The sequence below is a fragment of the Triticum urartu genome, chromosome 3 (genome assembly GCF_003073215.2).
Source record: "Triticum urartu cultivar G1812 chromosome 3, Tu2.1, whole genome shotgun sequence".
Lineage (NCBI taxonomy): Eukaryota > Viridiplantae > Streptophyta > Magnoliopsida > Poales > Poaceae > Triticum > Triticum urartu.
Genome location: NC_053024.1, coordinates 432,234,829 through 432,244,013, shown reverse-complemented (window position 1 = coordinate 432,244,013; position 9,185 = coordinate 432,234,829).

The window sequence follows — 9,185 nt, the reverse complement described above, 5'->3', positions numbered from 1 at the left end:
TTTTGAAAATTCTAGGCATTTGAACTTTTAAAGACATTTAAGTGATTTTCTAGCCATTTAATGACCATAATTCAAATTTGAACTACATCTACATGCAACGCCTAATCAAAACGGTTTGAAAAATCATATTTGTGTACTTGTGTGCGAGTTAATTCCATGTGCAGTAAATTAGAAGGAATTTTTAAACATATTGGTCTCATGACATGGACACATGCATACGTATGCATGGAGTGACATGGCATTTTAATTCCAAAAATAATAAAAAATGATCAGAAAAACATGAAACTTTGGTTGATGTAATGTCATGCCACCAATATGATGTGGTAAAGAAATTGGCATGTTTGACAAAAGTTTGGACACACACCCCTCACAAAATCGGAGCAACTCACTAGAAGGTTCGTTGTTCCGAGAGGGAACAATGCATTTTTGATGACGAACGGGAGATGGCTTCCTCTTACGGCCTTTAATTTTTTTTCTACGTCTAATATGCACTACTACAACTTTAATGTGAAATTTTTGAAAATTCTAGGGGTCATTTGACCTTTTGAAGACATTTAAGTGATTTTCTAGCCATTTAATGACCGTAATTCAAATTTGAACTACATCTACATGCAACACCTAACTAAAACGGTTTGAAAAATCATATCTGTGTACTTGTGTGCAAGTTAATTCCATGTGCAGTAAATTAGAAAGAATTTTCTAACATATTGGTCTCACGACAAGGACACATGCATACGTATGCATGGAGTGACATGGCATTTTATTTCCAAAAAATAAAAAAATTATCAGAAAAACATGAAACCTTGATTGATGTAATGTCATGCCACCAAGATGATGTGGTAAAGAAATTGGCATGTTTGACGAAAGTTTGGACACACACCTCTCACAAACTGGAGCAACTCACTAGAAGGTTCGTGGTTCCGAGAGGGAACAATGCATGTTTGATGACGAACGGGAGATAACTTCCTCTTACGGCCTTCAATTTTTTTATGTCTAACATGCACTAATACAGCTGTCATGTGAAAATTTGAAAAATTTCAGGGGTCATCTGACCTTTTAAAGACATTTTAGTGATTTTCTAATCATTTAATGACCGTAATTCAAATTTGAACTACATCTACATGCAACGCCTAACCAAAACGGTTTGAAAAATCATATTTTTGTGTACTTGCATGTGAGTTAATTCCATGTGCAGTAAATTAGAAGGAATTTTCAAACATATTGGTCTCACGACATGGACACATGCATACGTATGCATGGAGTGCCATGGCATTTTAATGCCAAAAAAATTAAAAAATGATCAGAAAAACATGAAACCTTGGTTGATTTAATGTCATGCCACCAAGATGATGTGATAAAAAAATTGGCCCGTTTAACGAAAGTTTGGACACACACCCTCACAAACCAGAGCAACTAACTAGAAGGTTCCTGGTTCCGAGAGGGAACAATGCATGTTTGATGACGAACGGGAGATAGCTTCCTCTTAGGGCCTTCAATTTTTTTCTACATCTAACTTGCACTAACACAACTGTCATGTGAACTTTTTGAAAATTTCAGGGGTCATTTGACCTTCTAAAGACATTTAAGTGATTTTATAGCCATTTAATGACCATAATTCAAATTTGAACAACATCTACATGCAACGCCTAACCATAACGGTTTGAAAAATCTTATTTTTGTGTACTTGTGTGCGAGTTAATTCCATGTGCAGTAAATTAGAAGGAATTTTCAAACATATTGGTCTCAAGGCATGGTCAAATGCATGGAGCGCCATGGCATTTTAATTCCATAAAATTAAAAAATGATCAGAAAAACATGAAACCTTGCTTGATCTAATGTCATGCCACCAAGATGATGTGGTAAAAAAATTGGCCTGTTTGACGAAAGTTTGGACACACACCCTTAACAAACCGGAGCAACTCACTAGAAGGTTCGTGGTTCTGAGAGGGAACAATGCATGTTTGATGACGAGCGGGAGATAGCTTCCTCTTACGGCCTTCAAATTTTTTTTCTATGTTTAACGTGCACTAATACAACTGTCATATGAAAATTTGGAAAATTTCAGTGGTCATTTGACCTTTTATAAACAATTAAGTGATTTTCTAACCATTTAATGACCGTAATTCAAATTTGAACTACATCTACATGCAACGCCTAACCATAACGGTTTGAAAAATCATATTATTGTGTACTTGTGCGCGAGTTAAAAAATCATCAGACGATGTAAATATCTGGTGTTGAAAAAAGAAAATGTAAAGATCTGGCAAGACAACCGGCTCCCGCACGATTAGCACTCTATCTCGCGGCTCGAGGTTTGGTAGGTGAGTGGCAAGCATCATTAATCCGACACGGTTCTACATTGGAAACCGTCAGCTATTATGTTCACACATGGATTTTAGCTATTATCTTCACACAAGAATTTTGCTGCGGGAATTGTGTGTAATTCAAACTACAGTACTCGTAAATTCCGACGACCGGCGTGTGTACTGTCCCCATCGATCTAGATTCCGGCCGCCAATAAATACTACCTTGCTCACGTCGTCCCTCCTGCATTCTCATCTACATCCTCCCCTCGCTCGCCCTCTCTCTCTCTCTCAAATCTCTGCCATGGCGCTGCCGTTCTGCCCACGCGCCGACGAGGAGTCTCCACCCCCCGAGGACGCTCACTCGATTAGCAGCAATGAGGATCCCTACGCGCCGCCTGACGAGGTTGTGCCAGACCCCTCAACTTTGGATTGGTTTTGGGGCCAGTACAATCTTTATCTGTGGAAGTCACTGCTGCTGGCTGAGAAAGCCAGGCAAGTGGTGTTCAAGAAGGAGATGGCGGAGGAGGAAGCCAGGTATCAGGCGGCCTATGAAGCCCGTGATGCCGCCTGGAAAAATGAGGTGGCGGAGCTTTGGGGGCGGGTGCATCGTTGTGCCGAGGAGGTGTATCAAGACGGGTACTTCGCGAGGAAGGTCATAGGCATTGGGCGCCTCGTCGCTGTGTGGAGGTGGGCCGATAAGCTCCAGCGTGCCACCGACGAGGAGCTCCGGTGGGCGCCCAACAAAATGGCAAGATCGGCCGCGTGCGTCCGCCAGCAAGAGGCAGATCGGTACGTCAAGAGCTGCGAGGCGAAGGAGGCGGGGTACTGTCTGCGCACTGGGAAGACGCCGCGCACCAGGGATCTGCTGGCGAGGGGCTGCCGGAATACTGGCGCAGGAGGGATTATTAGTTTTAGTATTGTTCGTTTTCAATTTTATGCGTTGTACCTAGTAGTTAAGTATCATCATGTATATGTGATGATATTTTATCTATATATATTCTGTGATGAACTAATGATCAATTTATATATATATTGTGAATTCCATTTTTTACCTGTTTTTGTATACTAATTTGAATCTAGCTGTTATCGTCGACATATACAGAATGGAAAGCGTATATACACAGATTGAAATAGAACATATAAGTATGGAAAACAGAGTACACACATTGAAACAGAGCAATAAACAGAGCAATACTATGATTGCTGTGAATCCATAGCTATCCATGTCGAAACAACTTTTCTAGATAAAACCCGTCCATGAGACCATGACCAGCAGCCCTTGCCTACAGTTGCTCTTGGCTCTGCCTGAACTCATGCAGGCGTTCGTCCAAGTGGTCGACACGCTCGCGATACATCTGGAGCGTGATCTCGAGCTCCAAGTTGCCTATTTCATCGGAGATCACCAGCACGAGGATGCGACGGCCATGTTCCTCTACTGCGCTTAGGTGGGCACCTGGGCCAAGGAGGCGGTCAAGCCTACGGACCAGCGCGCTGGCATCCAACGGGCCGCGGAGATGGCGAACGGCGGCACCCATGCGAACGGTGGGGCGGACGTTCGGTGCAAGTACGGCGCGGCTGGCCTCTGGTGCAAGTACGTTGCTGAGGGCCTCTGCCCACTCCTGCCGAGGAATGAGGGTACTGACGGGACATGTACCCGGCTGTGATGCCGTGTCGACAGCAGGCAAGCGCCGATGGATCCGCTCTTGCTGTGCGGTGCGCCGCGCCTCTCACTCTGCAGTGCTCCAACGGTCTCGCTGTGCGGCGAGCCGTAGCCTATCGGCGCAGTCGCGCCTAGCTTGCTCTGCAGCACGCCATCGATCATGTTGTGCGGCAAGAAGCAGCCTGTTGGCGCTGACATGCCTATCTTGATCCGCGGCGCTCAAGTGTCATGCGCCAAATGTTTTCTCAACCGTGGCGATGACGCGCATCACGGTGTCGTCCATCGCGTTGTCGGGAGCGCCTCGGCCTCGACGGGCCATGGCACCTGCTCGTTTTCCTTGTCGACGAGGTTGATGGCAGAGGCGACACTTTGGTGGGCTGGCATGCTTGGAAAAGGTGGATGTGCTATAGGCTGCGCTTTTCGCCTTCGTGCATCGCGCGCCGCCTATGCGCAATACCGTTGGGTGGCGGGAAACAGGTGAGGAAATGGCAGGAAACGGTGGTGTGTTCATAAAACACCATCAATTATTGGAAACTTAGCATAGAAGGAACATCGACCTAGCACAAGAAGTAGATGAGGATCAGATGAACACAGACCACACTAGGGAACCCATCAGGGATGAATTCATCAATCCCAAATGGATGAATTAGAAGGAATCATCTGTGTTATTATTGGTCTTCGCACGCATTTCTGATTACAGACATGTTTGCCGCCCATCACACACATCTTGTTATATTGAACCGTTTCTGTTCTCTTGTCTCAATGCAAATAGTTTATCCGAGTGAACCGTATGCCGTATATCGCACACACCTTCATCTGGCTGTCCGTTTCTTTTGTGTTGCCTAATCACAAACAGTTCATCCGAGTGAACCGTATGCTGTATATCGCACACACCTTCATCTGGCTGCCCGTTTCTTTTGTTCCTCCTCATCACAAACAGTTAATTAAGCTGAACTGTATGCCCTGCATCGCACATGCAACTAAAATCTGAACTGTGTTTGATGCATCCTCCATTGCAAACGTTTTGCACCTTTTTTGACGGTTATTTTACACCACCGTTTGCGATTATGGCATCACACACAGTTTCATCGAAGGGTATCCGATCGTAGTGTCGCGTTAGCAGCATCCTGCAGTAGTGTGGCGCCGGCTTTGAAGCAGCACGACGGCCGAGAGAGCACCACTTCCTGGTGCACGCGACTGCTCTGCATCGAGGCTGGCCATAGTTTGGATGAGTCTCCATCGTGGGGAGCCACACTAGCTGCGATGATATGGACTCTCGTTGCGCATGGTTATGGATCGCTTTATCTATGAAGAACACATGGGATTGGAACTACAAGACAGACATGTACCCAGGAGTGGAAGTACGAACCTGAGTAATGTTGCACAGTAAGTGAAGTAGAAAGGCACAAATAGTATGAACATGCGTGGCATATAGGCATTTGTCTCTTACTACCACTAAATGTTGTACGTGCAATGCACGGTGATGTTATGGTGTAGTATGTGCCTAAGTACTCTACTAGTACTACTATATTAATTGGAGGCACATATTAGGTTTTATATTTGTTTATGTGTATGCCCCTAGACCTTCCAACTAGACGTGTCTTTCTCTTCGGGCCACACTTTGTATCGTTCATACCACTAGTACTACTACATGTGGTCTCCAACCCAGAAGTGGAGACGCTCTACCATGATGTTCATGTCCCACTCCTTTCGCTGACGTGTGGGACATCCGGCACGTGTCGTGTTTGGCACTCCTTCGTCGTAAGAGTTGAAATGCTAGCATTCATAAAAAAATTAGCAATGATACTATACCATGTGGTTTCCTTGCTCCTCGATATCGGAAAGAATACTTCCGTTCATCGACATGTGGGACGTCGACCATCCTGGTCACTTTCCATGCACACAGAACTCCTAGGGAGAGTCACCCCGGTCATCGCGCCACAGTAATAATGACTAATGAGCCGTCAAATCACAGGCCCAACCTTTCCCACTGTAAAGTTGCTCGATGAAGGAACCATCATGACTTTGTTGAATTCCACTTCTTGAAGAAAACTACTCTACCAACAGTACTGCTAGTTACAGTAGTTACTTCAGCAGAGGCCTCCTTTGGTTCATAGGATAGGAATTTTATAGGAATATGAAAATCATAGTAAGTGAGATGACATGCATCTCAATTTCTATAGAGAAAGAGATGCCATTTGATTCATAGGATATGAATTTTTCCATTGAGTCTAGGCTAATGTACTGGTAATTTGCTCTAAAATCTAAAATAGTAACTAGTACCGGTACATGCTCGTAGTTAATTAAACAAACACACGGGCGACATAGACACACACACTAACTACTAGTACTACTACTTCTCACATGCTGGCCAGACGCTGTCGTTCTCCTTCCCGGCTTTGTCAACAACACCCCGCCGTGCTTGGATCTCCACTGGCCTCTCCGTAGGAGCGCGTGCGTCCTCTTCTTTCTTGCGGCGGCAGGCCTCTCTTTTCTTGAGTGCTTTCTGACTTTTCCGCTCCCTCTGTGTGGCTTTGGCCGCCACTTGCTCTATCGCCCATTCGGCCTTGGCAGCTTAAAATTACGCCCATGTAGGTGTGAGGTCGCAAGTGGCGATGAACTCGGCACGGTGGGATGCCACCGCTTCCCTACCATTTTGTGTGCAGTCGTGGGCGGCAAGGAACTCGGTGCGGCAGAATGCCATCGCTTCCTTACCGGTTAGTTTGCGGCGTGGTGGCATGAATGACGTTTGGTGAGAGCTCTGGGGTGGAGTGGCCGGACAACCGTATAGTGCATTGGTTTGTCAAGAGCTCAAGGACAGAAGATGAAGGAAATTTGGATTCCCCTTCAATCTTGGTCATTTATTACCGAGTAAAATGCATTGGCGGTCATCGAACTTGTCTTGATAGCTCACTTTGATCATTGTATACAGGATATGGTGATTATACGGTCACTGGCTCAGCGTATAGCTCTATATTTGTCTGGTTGACCAGTCAAACAGTCCGCATGCGCCTCATCAGCTCATGTTCTTTATCTATATATCTATGCGGGCCTGCCAGTTAGTGGAGAAAGAAATAAAATAAAATTATGTGTATGTGAGGAATCAAACCACGGACTCGTCGCTGCAACGCACACTCGTCAGCCAAATGAAAATGATATACTTTGCGTTAAATGCACAAACCAAATTTTTTATATTATATGTGATGCACACATTAGCGCACACCGTCCATAGAGGCAAGTAGCATGTACATGTGTAGACCCTCATGCTCACGCTGTCAAACCATGCTAATGCATGCACGTCGCCCTCTCAATCAAAGTCCTGCTCATGGCGCAACACAAACGGTGAGCCCATCACCTACGCGCCCTGGCGGTGCCTGACATTACTGTTTAGACGTTTGCTGGCGGCCTCCGCGAACACGGACCATGTATTCACCTGGCTCAACACCAATGGTCATACTCGTGCTTGGGCGCTGAGCTGCTCGACATTAGCCATGGCTCTGCACACGACGCGACGACGTGCTCGGCGCCTTGCTCATGTATATCATCCATCACAACAACAATCTATAAAACAGTCTAGCTAGAGAGGGTACTATGGTACCTATATATGTATTGTGAGCGACTGACCATAGTGCCACTGCACACGAGTGTGTGTTTGATCGATTCATCCATTATTCGTAAGTTATGCATGGTTGTGTGGTGTCTAATGCTGGTCGTCGAAGGCTAGCTGGCGACAAGAGCGGTTGCATGGATGATTGGTTGTCAATATGTGCCGCATATGCTTCAAAGGCTCGTCATCCATGAGTTCACATTTTACCACCGTGCCAGTGTCTGACCGCCCTGGCCTAACGAAACCCCTTCCATCGCTAGCGCGCGCTTCCCACCTGAAACAGTCACCGTCTCTCAAGAACGTCAATGCCGCATTCACAGGACTTAACTGCAGGTGCAGTTGGTGTGTCACTGACATGCGGGCCAGATGCATGTTGGGCCCACATCTTAATGACCCAGCTGCACCTGCAGTTAAGTCACTAAAGCAGCATCTGCATTCACGCCCAACGCGACCTCTCACTGGCGCCAACATCGCAGCCGTGCGACGGCCGAGAGAGCGCCACCCGCGCGGCATCCCGGTGCAAGCGACTGCTCAGAGTTAATGACACCACGGCCATTCTTCTGTCCACCGCCCACATTAATGACATGCTGCTGCCGACGAACCTACTCCGACGCCAGCCGTCCATCCGTCAGCCGCGGCTCATTGCCATTCACCCGCTATATTAACTTGAGCCCCAGCTCCCAGCCATAGCCAAAGACCCACACTCATTCTCCTCCGGTCCCTTTCTTCTGTTGGCACCACTCCAACCATGGCCTCATAGCGCTCCAAAGCTCTTTTGGTCGTACTATCGTAGGAGCAGACGAAGGACATCGGAGGCTCCGCTCCAGGCACGCTCCAAAGCTCTCTTGGACGTACTGTTGCAGGAGCAAACGAATGAGATCGCTGGCTCCCCCCGGCCACCCGCTGCCGCCACGACCACGAAGCCGGCACGCGTGCGCGGGCGCAACCGACAGCGAAGAAGAGTAGTACATGGTAGGTTGCCGCCGCTCTGGTCCCAGGAAGGCCACCGGTCCTCCACTCAGTCGACACCAAGCTTGGTGGGGTAAACATCTACGTCCGATTAGCCGCTTGATAGCGACATGGAGGCAGTAATCTTCAGAACCTTGTGCTCCGGAGGAGTAGGTTATCGAGGTGGAGCTGGACAAAGGCGAGGCGTATGAGGTGGAGACAAAGGCAATGGCCGGTGTTCGGAAAAGTTGTCGAAATGTAATGAATTTCGTCCGGTTAATTTGAAATTTTCTTTGTTTGCATGAATTTTGTCCGGTTAGTTCATATAGTTGTTGAAAGGTATGCGGGCAGCATTGGATGGCATCCTCTGGCATCAGTGTCCTCGAACAGATTCCCGTGTAAATTTGTGGGCCAGCGATGGAGATGCCCGAACCATTATTTCGCAGGGAGCAGTTATCCCTCGATCAAAATCAGATCTGCCATGTTTCGCACTCCTCCCACGTAAGAGTGTAGACTCTTGCTTACATAAAATTGGAGCAAGTGGACGGCACTATAGCACATCATATCACTCAAACTAGCCTGCCTAATGCGCGGGAAAGCCCCGCCCTCGTCATTTTGTTCTGGATTTCTATCGATCGATCGCACGAAAATGTTACGCTTTGCA